Source organism: Prionailurus viverrinus, unplaced genomic scaffold (genome assembly GCF_022837055.1).
Source record: "Prionailurus viverrinus isolate Anna unplaced genomic scaffold, UM_Priviv_1.0 scaffold_49, whole genome shotgun sequence".
NCBI lineage: Eukaryota > Metazoa > Chordata > Mammalia > Carnivora > Felidae > Prionailurus > Prionailurus viverrinus.
This window is the reverse complement of record NW_025927612.1, coordinates 2,971,678-2,992,314: the sequence shown is the minus strand read 5'-3', so window position 1 is coordinate 2,992,314 and position 20,637 is coordinate 2,971,678.

Genomic DNA, 20,637 nt, shown 5'->3' with positions numbered 1-20,637 from the left:
GATTGTGGCCGCATGGGACACCTTGAACATACCGTTGTGTCAGCCCACAGCCCGCCTCCCAAAGGACGAAAGGCAAGTCCGCCCCGGATTCTGCAGCTCACGAGCTCAAGTCAAGGAGGGTTTCGCTGAGGCTGTGAAGTGGCCTCGTGGGAAGTCACCTGGCTTCAGGAGTGACTGTGAACTGTCCTTAGTAACCAGGAGAACTTGCCAGGAGATCGCAGAGAGAAGGTACGATGTAGAGTCGGAGACCACGGTGTCCTAACAGTGACTCTCAGAGCCAATTCTGCACCATACCTTTGCGAACGCATGCCAAGGACTTCACAGACCCTGTGTGGGGTTGAATTGTATTCCCCCCAAAAGATATGCTCACATCCTAACTCCCAGTACCTGGGAACATGTCCTCATTTGGGTTAGGGTCCTTGCAGATGTGACCAAGTTGAGGTCCCACTGGAGTAGGGTGGGCCCTAATTCGGTGACAGGTGTGCTTTGTAAGAAGGGGAAAAGAGAACCTGTGGGGACAAAGCCGATGGGACGGCAGAGCCAGAGACTGGAGTGAGGTCTATAAGCCAAGGATTGCCAGCAACCACCAGAAGCTGGAGAGGCTGGAAGGACCCCCACCCCCACCCTCCGGAGCCGCCAGAGGGAGAACGGCCCTGCTCGGCCTGGATCTCAGACTTCCGGTCCCAGAGCTGAGAGAGGTTGCCTTTCTGTTGTTTTCAACACCAGCTTGTGGACCTTGTTACAGTAAGCTGCGGGAAACTCACACACACGGCCCCTGCTCTGTAGGCTCCCGGGGGCATGGGTCCCCTAAAAGGCAGATGGACTATGGAAGCCGCAGAGTCAGCAGTGGGCCCCCACAGGTCCCACAGCAGGGGCTGGACTCCAGACTGCGGAAGGGTCAAGTCTGGAGCCCTGGGCCCCTAAGTGTGCAGACTGCCTACTGGCCTCCCGAGGTTTTGGCGCCCTCTACGTGTGGGGTCAGAAGCATCGCAGACAATCTCCTGGTTCAACACCTTCCATGCCCCTGTTCTCAGTGGTAACCAAGAGTCCGGTCGTCCCAGTGACAAAACCCCATTGGGACACCTGCCACGCTGTCAGAAGCTGATTGGAGGTGGACAAACGACGTGAGGGAGGGGACTTCCTCATGTGAGGCCAGCAGGCACCCATGCAGGGAGCGTCCCCACCGGAAAGCTGCTGGGCCCCACCAGGGGCCGCCTGGCTGGTAGCTGAGCCCAGTGCCGTCTGCCCAGCCACAGCTCCCCACTCCACAGGCCACACCACACAGATTATGTGCGACAACCTTAAATATGGGGAAACACGTAACCAAAAAGTCACACAAAACCAAATCAGTAAACACAAGCAAGCCAGCCTAGTTTGGCACCTTGAGGCCACAGGGCCTGGTTTCGTGCACACACTCTTCTGCAAGCTTTTGATTTACCCGAGTCGGCCCCTCCTTCCTCACCCCAGGGCCTTATTTTCCTGCTTCCTCACCTCTACCTGGCGTGAATTTCACACAGTGGGTCGTGCCACACAGTCTCTTCCTTCGCAGGCTGCAACCCAGCAATTTGATAGAAGATTCCATCCAGCAAAGGCCACTCAGACCAGGCAAACTGCCAGGCCGTGACCCCTTGTTCTCTCCCAGCAGCCCAGCCCTGAAGCCACCGGCCAGATCAGGCGTGCCTACAGGTGCCCTTACTTTGAAGGGGGTATTTATACAAACCTCTTTTGCAGGGACACCTGTGCCCCACTCCCAGGAAGGCTGTCTTGGCTGGGGGAGGCTGCCCCGTAGGCCAATTCTCCAATTCTCGCCGCCCCGGTAGGCCAATCAGGGGTCGCAGGCGGAGAAATGGGCCTTCCTGCCCCAGCCAGGAACAGGTGTGGGGCATCAGGACAGAGTGGGGAGGCTTCTCTGGTTCGTTTTCTGAATCATTTCAGCCAGCTGGTGAGTCAGAGGGCGCTTCGAGAAGAGCTGGTCCTCACGAGGAGTAAGGAAGAGGGGAGGAGGGGTGGTGGGCAGAGCCACACGCCCCGGAGCCCCTGGGGGCAGCAGGCACGGCAGCCCAGAACGGCCCCTCTCTATGCAGCGCAGGTCTGTGCACCTGCCGGAGAAGGAAAGCCACACAGTGCAAAGCCCTCTGCACCATGGCCGTGGAGGACTCATCCAGGAGCAGCTGGGGGCCTTGCGGGGGCCCAGTGGGGCCTCCCCGAGTCGTGCCCCAGAGCAGCTCCTGGTGATGGGAAATACAGAACCCGCTGCAGGGCGACCCCAATGGTACGATTGGACACCGAATCCCATTGAAGGAAGGCTTTTTTCTTTTTCTTTTCTTCTTTCTTTTTTAGGTTTATTTTGAGAGGGAGAGAGCGCAAGCCTGGGAGGGACAGAGAGAGGGGACAGAAGATCCAAAGCAGGCCCTGTGGTGACAGCAGAGAGCCTGACGCTGGGCCTGACCCCACGAGCGTCGAGATCATGACCTCAGCCAAAGTCCGTAACCAACAGAGCCACCCAGATGCCCCAAGGGAAGGCGTTTGCAAAGTAAGTCCTGAGGGTCAGGTTTTGCCAAGGGGCAGTCAGAGGGGGGTGGGGAGGGGCGCAGAGGGCCGGGCCCACTCCCGCCAGCCCCCAGCCCCCAGGTGCGAACCGCACCAAGGCCCTGCTGTGTGCTGTGTACGTGTTATTAGTGTCCCCCAGCCTGGGCGTGGGGCGGTGACGGCGGGCATTGGCAAGTGTCCCTTGCTGAGCACAGGGCCTAAACGAGTGCTGAGCAGACTTTTCGGGAACCACAGCGGGCGTCTCCTGCAGGCCTCAGGCTGCAGTGTGGGTGCCGGGCCTCGCACCGGGTGACACTCCAGTGAGCAGTGGCAGAGTTTGCTGGCATGAGCGTCCCGGACCTGGAACCCTCAGGATCTCACTGCGCGGCCCCCCTCGTGCGCTGCGTCTGGGCTCCTGCGAGCGGGGCGACCAGCCGGGCCTCCTCCACGCTAGGCCTCCTTCGCAGCCTATGGCGTCCCTGACGCCTGGGGCGTGGCCAGGGCGAAGCACAGGATGGGGGACGTCCTGTGTGGGAAGAGACGACGAGGAAGCGTGTGTCCGTGAACAGCGACGCCAGGACACGGGCCAGGGAGCCCATTGTGGCCAACGTGCTGCTTCCAAAGCCCCGTCTCTTCTCCCCGTTTTAGCTCTCGGTCTCCAGCTAACAGCGCGTACGGCAGGAGCCGTGGCTCAGTGTGCGCCTTTGTGAGGCCTCAGCCACCCCGCGGGGGCGTTGCGTGGACCAGCCCCGGAACCCAGTGCCCTCCAGCAGCGGGGCCTGCGGCCGGCAGGTGGGAAGGGCCGTCCCGTCCACACAGGGGGCAGAGGGGGCCAGGAGAGCTCACAAGCATGTTTTCCATGGCAGACGTGACCGCGTGGGGAGAGCGGAGCCGACTGCTGAGACCTTTGCTGTGCAAACTTCCAGTTCCTTCCTTAGGACATGGGGAAGGGAAGGATTCCAGGCCTGGGGACCAACCAGCTCTGGGTGGTTTGCATGTTCTGGGTGGGGGATGGGGGCATCGAGACAGTGGCTCAGCCTTCAAACACTGGAAATGCTCCCCAGACGGCAAGGGGAAGTGGTTCCTGCATCTAGCAGAGAGAGAGGGGAGGCGTGCGGGGGTCCCCGAGGTCACACAACACTTCCCCTGCCCCCCACCCCCACCCCCACCCCCGGCGGAGCCGTGCTGGCGGGATCCCAGGACTCGGTAGAGGGCTGCATGCGTGAGTCCGTGCGCGCCGCGGACGCGTGGCCGGATCCGACTTTGGGACCGGGAGGAATCTGGGTGCTGGTGCCCTAATGCTCCCTCCTTCCCCGGGGGTCTCGCAGAGCCTGCCCCTCCCCCCGCAAGGAAGGGTGAAAACAGGTGGGCTTCCCCCCCTCAGAGACGCGGAGCCTGGGCTGGGGGCTGGTCACTGGGGCACGCCGCTTGGCGCCCCCCTGTCTCCCGGCGCCCAGGAGGAACGCGGATGTCTTGGCCGAACCACAGGGTTTGGTTGCAAACAGTGTCAGCACAGCTCCTCCGCCGGTTGCAAGAGTTTCTGACTCCGGTCTGGGTTAGACGACTCCGTCCCGGCTGGGTTAGCTTCCTGGGGGGACAAAGACCACACCTGGAGGCCCGGGCAGGACGGCCTGGGGGCAGGGGGGGGGGGGGGCAGGAGGGGGCAACGTTGGGGAGGTGGGGGCGGGGTCAGGGACCAGGTGGGGGTGGGGACTGAACGGGGGTCAGGGCCGGGTGGGGATGGGGACTGAGGGGGGGGCGGGGTGAGGGACCAGGTGGGGGTGGGGACTGAGGGGGGGTCCGGCATCAGGTGGGGGTGGGGACTGATGGGGGTCGGGGACGGGTGGGGGTGGGGACTGAGTGGGCGTCAGGGGCAGGGGGCGGGGGCTGGTGGGAGAACACCAGCTCCTGAGGCCGCTCTGTGGCCCGTTACCCCCCCAGGCACCTGCTCCCTGATGAACACTGGAGTCGTCCAGGGGGCTCACCTCCGCGTCTCCTTTTCCAGGTGTACACATCCTCTCAGGTGACATGGGCCTTACTCTGGGGCTGCCAGTAACAAAAGAGGGGACTTTCCTGGCTCTGTGTACAGACACGCGGCAGGTGTGAAGGCCGAGCTGTTAGCCTGGCCTCTGGATAACAGTATGGAAGGTTCAGGCTCCTTCCGTCTTTCGTCTTCCTTCTGCGGTCAGTGGAGCTTTATCCCAGCCTAGTCTCCTCAGGGTCCCTAAGTGGCTGCTGCAGCTCCAGGCATCACACACCGTGGACAACACTGATGCTTGTTCAGTCTGTTTCCTCCTGTGAACCTTTTTTTCTTTCACATGATACGATATTTCTAAACCAGTGTCTGTGTTGGCCAGCATATTAATACGTTGATATTTATATGTATTTATGTGACAATACATCCGTGTGATCATCTATATTAGCAGCCTCATGTTGTAGCATAGCAAAGTCCGAACCTCCTGTGAATCTTAATTTCTCTGTGGAAACCCTTCCCGTGGGGGTCCCCGCAGAATGTCTCCACGACCTACTGGCCAAGATGGCGGCCAAACCCAATTCTGGCACAGGAGCTAGAATTCCTAGGATCACCTGAGGCCGTGCTTCTCTACCCACCAGATTCTCTTCTTGCAAACAGCTTTATTGAGATGCATTCACACACCATGCAGACCACCCAGGGTACAAGACAGTGGTTGTCAGTGTGGTCACGACATCGGTAGGGTCGCAACCACCATCCCCAGGGTCCATTTTAGAACATCGTGTTCACCCCAGAAGGAAACCTGTGCCCATTAAACAGTGTCTCCCCATACCTCCTTCCCCCAGCCCTTGGCACCCACTGGTTTCCACTGTCGCTCTAGGTTTTCCTGATGTGGACATTTTGTGTAAAGGGAATCGTGTGACTTCCTCCATGGGAAGGGTTTCCATCTGATGTCCTCATCTGGCTTGTCTCACCAAGCGCACTTTCAAGGTCCACCCACGTGGCACCAGGTGTCAACGCTTCACTCCCGTTTGTGGCTGAGTGATATTCCAGTGTGCACACAGCACACTCTGTTTGTTATCCGTTCACCCGTTGATGGTCATGTGGGCGTTTTTCACTTTTCTGGTGCTCGTGAACCGTGCTGCCGTGAACAAGCGGGCACGTACGGGAGACTGGAATCGCTGGTCCACGGGGTGGCTCCCTGCTTGGCGTCTGGACGGACTTCCAGACTGTTTTCCAAAATGGCTATACCATTTTGCATCCCCACCAGCCTTGTTTGGAGGTTCCATTTCGCACCTGGTTATTGCCTGTGTTTCCGATTCCTCGGTGGGCGTGAGGCGGTGTCTCATTGTGGGTCTGTCAACAGATTCCCACCCCCTTTGTATCAAATATTTTGTAACCCTCCCCTCCCTTTCTGAAATCAAATGTAGAGGTAACATTGTGTCTCTGCATGTGTAACTCACTTATAATATGTGTCTATTATGTAGCTATAATTATACTATAAAGGAGAATGAAAGGCAAATACATTTTAATAAAATAACCTGTAATTTAATATGTCAGAGCTTGCCCTCCAGTACACTAAAGACATAACCAGTAATCAATCGCATGCTTAAACTTAAGAAAAGAGATAGGATTCAACTTGATTCAACATTTTTTTAATGTTTATTTATCTGAGAGAGAGTGAGCCTACGAGCTGGGAAGGGGCAGAGAGAGAGAGAACCCCAAGCAGGCTCTATGCTGTCAGTGCAGAGCCCAAGTCAGGACTTGATCCCATGAACTGAGAGACCCTGACCTGAGCCGAAACCAAGAGTCAGACGCTCAACCGACTGAGCCACCCAGGTGCCCCATCAACCTTTATGATGCTTTTAAACAAGGACAAATGGGCATGTCTGTATACAATCTAAATCACCATGGTTACAGCAATCCTGGTGCATTCACTGGCAATTCAAAACCTCCGAGCCACGTAATCACTGGAGACATGATTTTCCAAAATGTTCTCAATAAGGTTCTGAATAAAAATGAGAACAACCGTTCCTAGAATCACACCGTGGTTACATACATACCTGCAAAATTAAGCGCATCTTAAAGCCATTCAGAAATCATGTGTTCATCAGTAGATCAAAGTTAGATTGTTGCCCAGAATTGTGTGCTGGTCCTTTCCCAGGAAAGGTGAGCTTGACAGGGCTCTCAAGCACAGGGCTCGCTCTACCCCAGGATGCCTGGCAGCTCAGGGCACTAGCGTGGTTCACGAGCAGAACACCCAACTTTGGTGTGGACCCAGAATCTACAATTCCATGTAGAGAACGCAGCTGGGACCAGAGGTCTCCAAACTGGGACTCCCATGTCCTCTGTCCAAGGTGCAGGAGAGGGTAGTGGTTTGGAGGGAATCCCTGCACAGACCCTCCAATTCTTGGGTGCCCCTGAAAGTGGCCTGCCTGGCAGCTGACTTGCAGAGCAAACCCCCCTATGCAGCCCTCTTCCCTACAGACTTGAAGTCCTCAAGATGCCATAAATGGAAGACATCTCTGCTCGGGGTGCACTATAACAAAGCCCCACATGCCAAGTGGCCAAGTAGACCCCGTCTTCTCCCTGTGTCCTCATGTGGCTGGCCCTCTGCGCGTGTCTGTGTCCTGATCTGCTTATAAGGATGCTCTGTGTAGAACTTGTTCGTGTGACCTGTTAAGCATTTCTGCCCAGAGCCGCCCACACACCCTCACGGGGGCTTAGTTGGCTTGTGCTCCGTCTCTGGCCTCACCATCAGAACGGCCCTTCTGTTCCTGACACCAAGAGGCATTAAAGCGACTCACATTCCTCCTTGAGCCAGACCAGGCTGGCCCCCTGGGATGGATCAGGGAGGGGAGAGGACTGTGCAGGCGCCCATCCCTAAGATTGTGAGTACCATTCGAGAGACAGAAAAACCAGCTCCCTCGGGACCGCACCGAGGCCGACTTGATGACTGACTGTGGATCACACAAGTATGTGTTGCCCTGGCGGGAAGAGGTGGTGGGAGGCCTCATCCGAGGGGGGACAGTCTGCCAGGACACCCAACCGGGACTCCAGCTGGCTGTTCGCTGTGGGGCTTCCCCAGCCGAGAGGTCGGATGTCGTGAGCACCCGATTTGGTGGACTCACCCTTCTCTGTTCTTCTCGATACTCTCTCTCTTTACCTTTACTGTAATCGTTTCCTTCCGTGTGTTCCCACTCCCTTATAATTACTAAGAGAAATAATTCATCTTTTCTCCACGAGGCAGAAAGTGTGGTCACCGTGAGTTAATTATTCAGAACGAAGCACCCAAGTCATGTTGGGTTGGGGACCCCTTACTGACTATTTAAGCTAAGTTATCTCTTCCAAGGAACTTCTGGGGTCCTGGGGCTGAGGACTTGAACATGCGGACATTCAGGGGACACAATTCAGTCCATAAGAAAAGGTTTCCTGCCTTACCCAGCCTGGGCCAGTTTCTGTTAAGGGTTAGAGCAGAGAGACGCGAGGGCGGCTCAGCGATCTCGTGGTTTGTGGGTTTGAGCCCCGCGTCAGGCTCACGGCTGTCAGCGCAGAGCCTGCTTGGGACCCTGCGTCCCCTTTTCGCTCTTGCCCTGTCCCCTCGGGCACACTGTCTGTCTGTCTCTCTGTCTCAAAAATAAATAAACATTAAAACAAAAACGAGACCAGGTGGTGTTCACGGTTCATCATGAACTCAGCTGTACGTGGGACCCAAGACGGCATCCGCCCTCCGGCAACGCCAGGAGTCGCTGCATCCGGGCGAGAGCCCACGTGAGCAGCACATCTGAAATGTTGTCTTAGCCGTGCAGCATTTCACAGCCTTAAACACAGCGATTCTGTTCGGCTTCCCACACCGCTCATCTTCGTGTGCTTCCCGAGCTGGACGGAAGGAGCCTCGAGAGGGTCAGGACGGAAACGGGCTGTCAACGGTCATACCCACAGGGCTGCAGGTGGTGACAGAGTGACAGTGAGCTTGCTGTGCCCCTGGCCGACAGACCAGCTTTGTTAGGGCAGAGCTTCTCGGACCTACTCCTGCCCTAAAATGCTGATCCGGGTGTAGCTGAGCCTCACAGAATCTTGCAAAGTGTTCGTGCTTTTCCTATTAACACGGCGTAGGCACGTTTCACGGTAAATACAGAATATTCTGTCTGCTGCTCCAGGCCGTCCCCGCCCTCACCCCCAGGGCACAGCTTCTGTTGTGTTAAAGGCTATGATAAACCCGGTGAAAACGTTTGTAATTGTTACATGTTCTTATCACTTATCCCGGACTCTGAAAACCCAAGCTCCAGACACACTGGTAAGTGATATGCATTTACCAGATGTGCAGGCATCTGGGAGAAAGCAGTTGTCTGCAGATGAGCGAGGGCAGGGGCTGGAGGCTTGTCTTCGGATGAGGGGTAGGTCCTTATCTCTATGGCAGGAACCGTTCCCCGGTGTGCGCACATTTCAACACGTATCAAGCCACGGGCTTGAAGTGTGCTCGGAAGTTGCTGTTCAAAGAGTTGCAGGTAGTGACACAGCATTGCACATGCAGAGAGTTATTCTGATACTCGTTTTCTCCCCTTTGGATCTCGCCGGCGGGCTTCTAGAAACTGCCCTGAAGGTCGCCTCTCTTGGTGCCGTGAGCTTGCCTTTGCCACAATAGCACACACTTTTCTTGCAGTGAAAACTGAAACGGGCCTGTGGCTGTCAGGGGGCCTGACCGGGCTGGTTGCAGGGGCTGGGAGGGAGGGGCGGATACACCGGTTTTCCAGAAGCAGAATGACCCAGACACGTGGATCTCAGATCTCACCGGTAGAAGCCTTTATTAAAGTAAAATACCACAGGAGCAAAGGCAGAATAACATGGGCCGTACCCCAATCTCCCGAGTCTTTTGAACACATCAGGACACAAGCATTTCTAGGGGCTCCCGGCTGGTGACTCGATCTCAGGGTGGGGAGCTCGAGCCCCACCGTGAGTGTAGAGATTATTTTTAAAGATGGCACACGCAAAAGAATGTCTCGGTCCTAGACTGGCTGGCGAAACCCAGCTTCTCAGTTGCTAAGCACTGAGGAAGCCCGCTGGCCGGCTTCCCAGACCCTCGGAAAGGGGACCCTTCTCTGAGTGAATCCCACATCCTTTTGAACGTTTGCCATTGTTTACTTTCAACACAACTGGCAGAGAAGCAGATCACTCAGCGGACTGATTACCCAACCTTTTGTGTAACACTTGGGCTTGTCAGTAGGGCGTACTTCAAAGAGTAACTGATACTTTTATAACAAAACTTCTACTCTCATGTAAACACAGGGACTCAATGCTAATGGCTAAAAGTAGAAACTAGGGAGGCACCTGGGCGGCTCAGCGGACTTGATTTCAGCTCAGGTCATGGTCCCACGGTTATGGTTCGTGCGATCCAACCCGGTGTCGGGGTCCATGCTGGCATCACATGGTCTGCTTGGGATTCTCTCTCCTTCTGTCTCTGCCCCTCCCCTGTGCCCTCTGGGTCTGTCTGCCTCTCTCTCTCAAAATAAATAACATTTAAATAAATAAAAAGTATGAATATATCTATTATTGAATCTTTTCTGTTTTTTTCAAGTTTTGTTTTTGTTTTTGTTTTTTTTTTGTTTTTTGTTTTTTGTTTTTTTTTTTTTTTTTTTTTTTGGAAAAGAGAGAGCGAGGGAGGGACAGAGGGAAAGAGAATCCCAAGCAGGCTGCATGCACACTGAGCATGGAACCCAGTGCAGGACTCGATCCCACAACCCCGGGATTGTGACCTGACCTGAAATCAAGAGTCAGATACTTGGGGAGGGTGGGTGATGGGTATTGAGGAGGGCACCTTTTAGGATGAGCACTGGGTGTTGTATGGAAACCAATTTGACAATAAATTTCATATATTGAAAAAAAAGAAAAAAGTGAGGCATACAAAAAAAAGAGTCAGATACTCAAGCGACTGAGCCACCTAGGCGCCCCATGTTTTTTTTTTTTTTAAGTTTTATTTATTCATTGAAGAAATCTATACCCCCACGTGGGGCTTGAACTCACATACTTGAGATCAGGAGTCACATGCTCCTGTGACTGAGCTAGCCAGGTGCCCCCAAACCTTTTCTATTTCTAGCAATAAATTGTGGTCCTCCTTCATATACATGTGGGAAGAAAGGGGACAGTTTCATTCGTGCTATACAAAGATGCAGTTCAGATACATTTTATCTACTGGTATAAACAGTATATGACATACCAAAATATATTTACTACTATGTTAACATGTTGCAACTACTCATAATTATGATGCTAATTCAGGGGAAAAGGTAGCTCTTAGAGCTTTATGGTTGTAATACATACAAGAAATTTTTAACCATTTGTAAGCATGGGGATGCTGGCGTGACCAATAAAAGACTTTTAGGCATAAAAGTCTGCAGGAAAAAAAAGAGTATCTAACAATCTCTGAGCGGTGAGGAATGAAAATATAATTTCAAGTGGAAACAGAATAGGAGGAAACCACTCTGGAAGGCTGCCCCTCCGTGTGGCCCCGGCAACATGACCTGCTGTCAAATGCACAAATGACCATGGAAGGGACAGAACTGTCATGGTGGGGCCAGGGTGGGAGGCAGAGGGGAGGCAGAACCAAGACCCTGCTCTGCTCTGTCCTGTGGTGGCAGAGTCCCATCCGTGTAAATGTGTGTAAACCCACCAGGATGAGCCCGCCTACACTGGGTGGAGTCCAGTTAATAACATTGTAGCAACATCACCTTATAGGGTGTAACAAAGGCTCTGCCCCATGTGATGTTTGGGATCCCAGGACTGAGAAGGGGGCGGTTGGGAGGTCACTGGGATGGTTGGGGACGTCACAGGAACTCTGTGGGCTTCCTATCCAATTTTTCTTCAAACCTAAAACTGCTACAAACAATAAAGGTGTTAATTGTATAACAGGGGGAGAGAGAGGCAGCATATTATTCATAAAAAAGAGGATTAAAGTGGACTTCTCCAGCTCCCTCTACGGAGAAATCAGCTCCACAGGAATTAAGTGCCGACCATGTAGAGATTGGGTATACACACGTACAATACAGAAATATATATGTGTATATATATATATATATATATACATGCATTGTATATTGTATATACACACACGTACAATACAGAAATATATATATATATACATGCATTGTATATTGTATATACACACATGTACAATACAGAAATATATATATGTATACATGCATTGTATATTGTAAATACACACATACAATGCAGAAATATATATATAGTATACACATACATTGTATATTGTATATACACACACGTACAATACAGAAATATATATATAATACAAAAATGAAGAAAATACAGATCTCTATATTTTATATGTTGAGTGGAGAATTTTTTTTTAATCAGTTGTGTTTTAAGTTTATTTATGTATTTTGGGGGGGGGGGTGCATGCACAAGCGGGGAAAGGGCAGAGAGACAATCCCAAGCAGGTTCCATGCTGCCAGTGCAGAGCCTGATGCGGGGCTCGACCTCATGAACCATGACATCATGACCTGAGCCGAAATCAAGAGTCAGTCACTTGACAGACTTAGCTACCCGAGAGCCCAGGAATTTTTTTTTTTTTTTTTGTAACGTGGAGACCTGGCAGGTGGGTCGCATGGCGAGTGTGCCCCAGCCAGAGCGAATGCCCTGCTGATGCCTCACAATAAGGACGAATCTGAGGGGGCACCTGGGGGGCTCGGCTGGTTAAGCATCTGACTCTCGATTTTGAGTCAGGTCATGATCTCACAGTTCATGCGATCAAGCCCTTCGTCGAGCTCTGTGATGACAGTGTGGAGTCTGCTTGGGATTCTCTGCCTCCTTCTCTCTCTGCCCCTCCCCTCCTTGTTCTCTCTCTCTCTCAAAATGAATAAACTTAAAAAAAAAAGATGAATCTTAGGAAGGCAACTTCAAGGGAAAAGTAAGTTCCAAAAGATTACATAAACCGTAAATCCTTTCACAAGTTACAGAAAGTAAAATACACACCTTTTTAGGTGTTGAAGTGTCTTGAACAGTGACCCCACACCCCGAAATATGTGTGCACCTGCTAATTCTGGAAGCTGTGGTTCAGGACCTTATTTGGAAAAGGGTCTTTGCAGATGGGATTAAGTTCCAGGTGAGTGACCATGATCCAGGTGGGTGACGTGATCCAGGCAGGTGACGTGACCCAAGCGGGTGACCATCCGACTGTGCACCCGTGGTCCCTCAGAACGAGCCACAGAGCCTCGCTGTGATTTCCTGGGTGTTTGAATGGATGACACAGGGATGAGATCAGTGCGGTGAGGTTTGACGTGTGAAGGTCCATCCAGTACACGCAGAACGGAGGGACAGGCAGCACGCTGGGGCCACTGGTCTGCAGGCGTCTCCAGCGTTAGGAGCAAAAGGGCTGGACCGCCTGGGTGGGGAGAGTGTGCCGTGCGCCCGACAGCCGGCCAAGGAACGTCTGTCCTTGCCTATAGCCGGCTCTCCAGATGGGCCCACAGGAGGGCCGTCTGGGAGCTCAGGTGGATGCAGGCAAAGTCCAGAGGCCCAATGACAGGAGGCAAGCTGACTAGCACTTACCCGAAGGATCAATGGGGACGCACACTTCAGCGGGCCACCGATGGGACGGAGGAGAGAAGCGGAGGGCCCAGCAGCGTTGTCCGAGGAAACAGCGTCTTCAGGGGTCTCATCTGAGTCTTTGAGGACAGTGGCGTGACTTCACTGAGGCTGCCAAAATTAATAAACACAAACAGGTAGCTGAAACATCAGAAATGTGTCTGTCGTCCCTCAGTTCCAGGGGCCAGGAGTCCCACATCAAGTCGTCGGCAGGGCCTGACTCCTTCTCAACGCTTTGTGGACATATTGGAGAGGAAAGACTTTCCTTCTACCCTGTTATGTTCTGTCGTGGAGGCCTGTGAATTAAAGTAAAAAAAATATATTAAGAGGAAAAAAATAACGCAATTTGTATGAATACTGACATGCAGAGAGGTCTCCACAGACGAGAACTGATACTCAAAGAAGTAGTTACACTCAGGGGTTTATGTATCCTTTTAACAAAGAAAACAGGGTTTGGGCTTTAAGGAGAGATAGATTGTGGGGTCGTGACTAGGAAATGGGGAACTCAATGGCAGGTACATGTTATTCTAGTGAGGTCCCTTCATGCAGTGTCCTCTCGGTGTCAGTGGCCCCTCTGTGTGATAAGGGTCTCTCTCCTCGTCCCAGCACAGGACAGGGTGTGGACGTCCACACCAACCTCACAAAGGGAAATGTGTACCCTGCTTTTAGGCAGATTAGGAGGGCGGAGAACTTATGCCCAAGTGATGGCCTGTTCTGGGGTTGCAAGTCTGGGTCCCCTTTGAACGGTTGGCTCCAGGCGTCTGTCCCAGCTTCTGGAACTTGGCTTGTGGCAATTCCAGTCACGGGTGTCCTCCCTTCGGGGAGACAACTGCACTGCTGTGGGTTCAGTCAAATCTTCACACAACGTTCTATGTGTGTCTGAGTGTGTGTGCGCATGCGAATTCCCTTTCTATAGGGACACCAGTGCTGTTGAATTATGGTCCAACCTAATGACCTCACTTCACGTGATTGCCTCTGTGCAGACCCTGTCTCCACATAAGGTCACAGTGCAAAGTCCTGGGTTTTCAGACTCCAGCGTCCTTTCCACCCACAGTAAAGATGTTTTCTGGAGATTCCTTTTTTTTTTCTTTTATGAATATAATTTATTGTCAAATTGGTTTCCATACAACACCCAGGGCTGATCCCAGCAGGTGCCCTCTTCCATGCCCATCACCTACCCTCTCCTCTAACTCCCCATCAACCCTCAGTTTATTCTCAGTCTTTAAGAATCTCTTAATGTTTGGCTTCCTCTGACTCTAACCTTTTTTTTTCTTCCCCTCCCCCATGGTCTTCTGTTAAGTTTCTCAGGATCCACATAAGAGTGAAAACATATGGTATCTCTCTTTCTCTGCCTGACTTATTTCACTTAGCATAACACTGTCCAGTTCCATCCACGTTGCTACAAAAGGCCGTATTTCATTCTTTCTCATTGCCAAGTAGTATTCCATTGTGTATATAAACCACAATTTCTTTATCCATTCATCAGTTAATGGACATTTAGGCTCTTTCCACAGTTTGGCTATTGTTGAAAGTGCTTCTATAACCATTGGGGTACAAGTGCCCCTATGCATCAGCACTCCTGTATCCCTTGGGTGAATTCATAGCAGTGCTATGGCTGGGTCATAGCGTAGATCTATTTTTAATTTTTTGAGGAACCTCCACACTGTTTTCCAGAGCGGCTGCACCAGTTTGCACTCCCACCAACAGTGCAAGAGGGTTCCCGTTTCTCCACATCCTCTCCAGCTTCTATAGGCTCCTGATTTGTTCTTTTTAGCCACTCTGACTGGCGTGAGGTAGTATCTCAGTGTGGTTTTGATTTGCATTTCCCTGATGAGGAGCGACGTTGAGCATCTTTTCATGTGCCTGATGGCCATCTGGATGTCTTCTTTAGAGAAGTGTCTATTCATGTTTTCTGCCCATTTCTTCACTGGGTTATTTGTTTTTTGGGTGTGGAGTTTGGTGAGCTCTTTATAGATTTTGGATACTAGCCCTTTGTCTGATATGTCATTAGCAAATATCTTTTCCCATTCCGTTGGTTGCCTTTGAGTTTTGTTGATTGTTTCCTTTGCAGTGCAGAAGCTTTTTCTCTTCATGAGGTCCCAATAGTTCATTTTTGCTTTTAATTCCCTTGCCTTTGGAGATGTGTTGAGTAAGAAATTGCTGCAGCTGAGGTCAAAGAGGTTTTTTCCTGCTTTCTCCTCTAGGGTTTGGATGGTTTCCTGTCTTCATTCAGGTCTTTCATCTGCAGATTTGTTTAATCACTGTGGTTTCCCAGGAGCACAGGCTGAGGTGACATCCCACACTGCTGGGGTGCTCGTGGCTTCTGCCCCAAGCCTGTTCCCTCTCTGCTCAACTCTTGCAGTCCCAGAGTTCTGGGTTTGGATCACAGGTGGTGCTGGAGGGCTGCCATCCCTGCAGACTGGGGTCCGTCTGGATCTGAAGACCCGGGATCATGACCCAGGAGTGGGGGATGGAGTGTGAGTCCTGTTCCTGGTTGTGCACCTGTAGGAGCATGTGCCAGAAACAGAGAGATACAGATGAGACAGAGGCACACAGAGAGAAGAGAGACAGAGACAGACACCAACAGGGAGAGACCTGTGGGCACCCATCCATCCGGGCAGTGAGGAGACAGGATGAGGCAGTCTCTGCCCTCAGGGAGGGCAATTCCTGGGGCAGGTGGCTGGAGTTGGACCGGTCTCGAGCACAAGGGGAGACAAGGTTGTGCTGCAGAGTCTGAAATATGCATACCTGGAGCCCCCACATGCTCTGTGAGGAGGGGTTAAAGTAACTAGTCTCGGGGCGCCTGGGGACTCAGCCACTGGAGTGTCTGACTTCAGTTCCAGTCACGATCTCAAGGTTCGTGGGGTCAACCCCTGCATCAGGCTCTGTGCTGACAGCTCAGAGCCTGGAGCCTGCTTTGGATTCTGTGTCTCCCTCGCTCTCTGCCCCTGCCCCGCTCACGCTCTGTCTCTCTCAAAAAGAAACAAACATTAAAAAATTAAAAAAAAATAAACTAATTGGTTTCTAAAAAAATGAAAAATACTGGTGCACCTGAATTGCTCAATGGGTTAAGTGTCTGACTCTTGATTTAGGCTCAAGTCATAATCTCAAGGTTCATGAGTACAGGCTTTGAGCTCACTGTGGAGCCTGCTTGGAATTCTCTCTCTCTGTCCCTCCCCCACTCAGGACCTCTCTCTCTCTTAAAAAAAATGATGAAAATAAATAAACAAACAAACAAATAAATAAATAAACGGGGCGTCTGGGTGGCTCAGTCAGTCAAACGTCTGACTTTGGCTCAGGGCATGATCTCACGGTTCATGGGTTCGAGCCCCGCGTGAGGCTCTGTGCTGACAGCTTGGAGTCTGGAGCCTGCTTCAGATTCTGTGTCTCCCTCTCTCTCTGCCCCTCCCCCACTCATTCTCTCTCCCTCTCTGTCTCTCTCAAAAGTAAAAAATAAATATTAAAACAATAAAATAATGATTGGATCTCAGATATTTTGCACGAGGCCATTTTGAAACCAAGCAAACTGATCTCACTGTTCTTTGTCCAGAACGGGGGAGCCCGTCCAGGTGTGGGAACCACAGCAGCCTGGCCCCAGCAGCACTGGTTGGGGGTCGCTGTGTGAGATCCACACATGGGAGAACAGCAACCACAGTGAGCCCCAGGATGGACACTGATACTCACACTCTCTCATCAGGCTCCTAGGGGACTCAGCTCTCGGTCTCGGTGTCTCTGCTGAGCCCAAGACACAAATGATGAGGACCCAGACCCGGGACAGGAGCACAAGCATGGGGTGACTGAAGTTCTCACTGCACAGGCAGACGAAAGACATTGATGGTCGGAAGAAGTGACCTGAGCAGGAGGCTTTAATATGACAGACAGATGACACACTGAAAAGGTATGGAGGAAAGGTAGCAATATGGGACAGTGACTAGGAGACACAGGAGGGCAAGGGGACAGATCCCAGAGAGCAGGGGGACAGACCCCAAAGAGAGGGGCACCAGGGGACAGACCCTGGAGACAGGGAGACAGGGACATACCCCAGAGTGGGAGGGACAGACCCCAGAGCGGGGAGGACAGGGGACAGACCCCAAAGAGAGGGGGGCCAGGGGACAGACCCCAGAGAGAGGGGGACAAGGACAGACCCTAGAGCAGGGAGGACAGGGGACAGACCCCAGAGCAGGGAGGACAGGGGACAGACCCCAAAGAGAGGGGGACAGGGACAGACCCCAGAACCAGAACGGGGAGGACAGGGGACAGACCCCAGAGAAAGGGGCAGAGGGACAGACCCCAGAGCGGGGAGCACAGGGCACAGACCCCATAGGGGGAAGGACAGGGACAGAGCCTGGAGAGATGGGGACAGGGAACAGACCCCAGACAGAGGGGGACAGGGACAGACCCCAGAGAGAGGGGAACAGGGACAGACCCCAGAGCGGGGAGGACAGAGCACAGACCCCATGGGGGGAGGACAGGGGACAGACCCCAAAGAGAGGGGGACAGGGACAGACCCCAGAATGGGGAGGACAGGGGACAGACCCCAGAACGGGGAGGACAGGGGACAGACCCCATAGGGGGGAGGACAGGGGACAGACCCCAGAGAGAGGGAGACAGGGACAGACCCCAGAGTGGGGAGGAGAGGGGACAGACACCAAAGAGAGGGGCACAGGGACAGACCCCAGAGAAAGGGGAACAGGGACAGACCCCAGAGCGGGGAGGACAAGGGACAGACCCCATAGGGGGGAGGACAGGGGACAGACCCCAAAGAGATGGGGGCCAGGAGAGAGACCCCACAGGGGGGAGGACAGGGGACAGAGCCCATAGGGGGAAGGACAGGGGACAGAGCCTGGAGAGAGGGGGACAGGGGACAGACCCCAGAGAGAGGGAGACAGGGACAGGCCCCAGAGTGGGAAGGAGAGGGGACACACCCCAAAGAGAGGGGGACAGGGACAGACCCAAGAGTGGGGAGGATAGGAGACAGACCCCATAGTGGGAGGACAGGGGACAGACCCCAGAGAGAGGGGGACAGGGACAGACCCCAGAGTGGGGAGGACAGGGGACAGACCCCAGAGCAGGGAGGACAAGGGACAGACCCCAGAGGGGGGAGGAAAGGGGACAGACCCCAGAGAGCATTGGGGTGGGGGGGGACAGGGGACAGGAGGCAGGGTGAGGAGGTCATGAGGAACTTCCTGTACCTCCCAGTGGACAGTCTGGAATTCCTGAAATACTTGGAACGGGGCCCCTGCCATTGGGCAGACGTCCTGGAACACAGCCCGTGAGTGTCGTTTGCAGGGATTCAAGAATAAGTTGTTACCTGAAGGATTAGTACGAAAGAATGCCGAGAAATATGTCAAATGAGCAAACACCGGTTTACAAGTGTTGTAACTTGTGTCTTTACCGTATGTTCTTGCTAGAAAGTGTGTGCGCGTCAGGAAAAGTACCCGAGGGAAAAGTTCACGGTGACCTGGCGCCAGAGACGCGTCTTATATCCACGGGTTTAACCCCTGGGAGGGTCGGCTGTGTGCACAACATGGTCTTTATGAAAATCCTACACACAGAGCAGACGGAAGGGGAGAGGGGTTACAGCGCTGGGGGCTGGGGTCTCGGGATGGGGGGAGATGTCCCACGATGGGGCGCATCGGGCCGGGGGTATCATGAGGCTGGGGGTCATTGAGTGGGGGTTATGGGGCAGAGGTCACATGGTGAATGTCATAGGGCTGGGGGTGATGTCATGGGGTGGGGTCACTGGGTGAGGGTCTCAGTATGGAGGTGATATTACAAGGTGGGGGGCACAGGGCTGGGGGGGATGTCACAAGGTCAGGGGCACAGGGCTGGGAGTGTCATGAGGCTGGGGGTCATTCAGTGGGGGTTAGGGGGTAGAGGTCACATGGTGGATGTCATGGGCTGGGAGTTACAGGGTGGAGGTCACATGGTGGGTGTCACAGGGTTGGGGGTGATGTCATGGGCTGGGGGTCACATGGTGGGTGTCACGGGGCTGGGGATGATGTCATGGGCTGGGGGTCACCGGGTGGGTGTCACAGGGCTGGGTCACAAAGGGCTGGGGGTCACAGGGCTGGGGGATCACGGAACTGGGGAGATGGGCAGGGACACTGATGCATGGGGTGTCCTCTGGTGACTGAGAATGTTCTGGAACTGTACAGGTGGTGACTGCACAACAATGAATGTGTAAATGTCACTGATGGTCAATTTTAGGTTGTGTGTATTTTGCTAACCGTGTGAAACTTCCAGTTGTGGTCCAACAGGAGGTAGAAACTGAAATGGGCGTGAACGCATGTGTGTGTGCACGCGCATGTGAACACGTGTGTGTGCACAACAGTGGGAGAAGGGAGTCCGGACAGGTTCTGATACTGTCACTTTCAGGTGTTCTGGTGTTTCCTGTGGGGACAGGTGGTCAGTGCTGGTGCCCCAGAGGCTGTCCAGCAGGAGCTCCCCGCAAGGAACACCTGAGTCCCCCCCCCCCCCCCCCCCCCCCCCCGTGCACACAAGGCCACTGTAGACACGGGGTGTGGCCCACGCTGCCATCCTCTGCGTCTGGAGGTGGACAGGGCTGCACACGAGGACCCTGTGGCCACCAGCCCACAGCAGCTGCCCCAGCACATACTCTGTTCTTCACCTTGCGGCAGGTGTGGGTCCCAGACATTGTTTGAGGGTCTTAGGGAGGGTGCAGACACAGGGGACGGGGACTGCGGGTCCTGGCTGAGCACAGGTGTGAGGGTGGGGGTGGCCTCTGGGGGAGGGGGTGACCCCAACTTGACAGAGCACAAGGTGCTGCATCCCCAATGGGCAGCACTCTTGGGGTGGCCCTGCCTGTGTCCCCTCCAAGGGGCCTTGGTGCATCTACCCATAGTGTTGGCTGAGACCCAGCACAGCATCACTCACCTCTGCTCTTGTGTTGGAGCACACCCTCCCCTAGTACGCCTCTTGCTGGCAGTGTCCCCACAGAGACATGGCCGTATCCTGACCCCCAGAGTCTGTGGAAGGGATCTTTTTGGACATAGGGACGTGGGGAGGGGGGCGCCTATTTCAGTGATGAATGTCCCCCTGGCCTGTCTGGCTATAGGACATCAAGGTGCAGGGACGTCCACAGTGGGGTGGGGGGGACCCGGGTGCAGGGACGTCCAAGTGGGGTCGGGGGGTGGGGGGACTCGGGACCGGGGCGCAGGGATGTCCACAGTGGGGTCCGGGAGGGGACCCGGGTGCAGGGACGTCCACTGTGGGGTCCAGGCTCAGATAGTAGGCACGTGCACACTGGGGTGCAAATGTGCCGGTGTTGGGTTCTCTTGCGCCCCTCCCCCCCCCCCCACTTCGGCAAGGCCAGCCAGGCTGGAGTGCTTGTCGAGGGTCCTAACCCACGGGCCCAGCACAGCCCCTGGGACTGCACGCACACCCGCCCCCTGCTTTGAGCTCAGCTGTGCAGAGACCTGGAGTCCCGTCCGCAGTGGAGCCTGACAGTCACAGGTTCTGGGGATCCGGACAACTTCGGGGCCCTGGGTCTCCCCACCTGAGGCAGGAAGGCG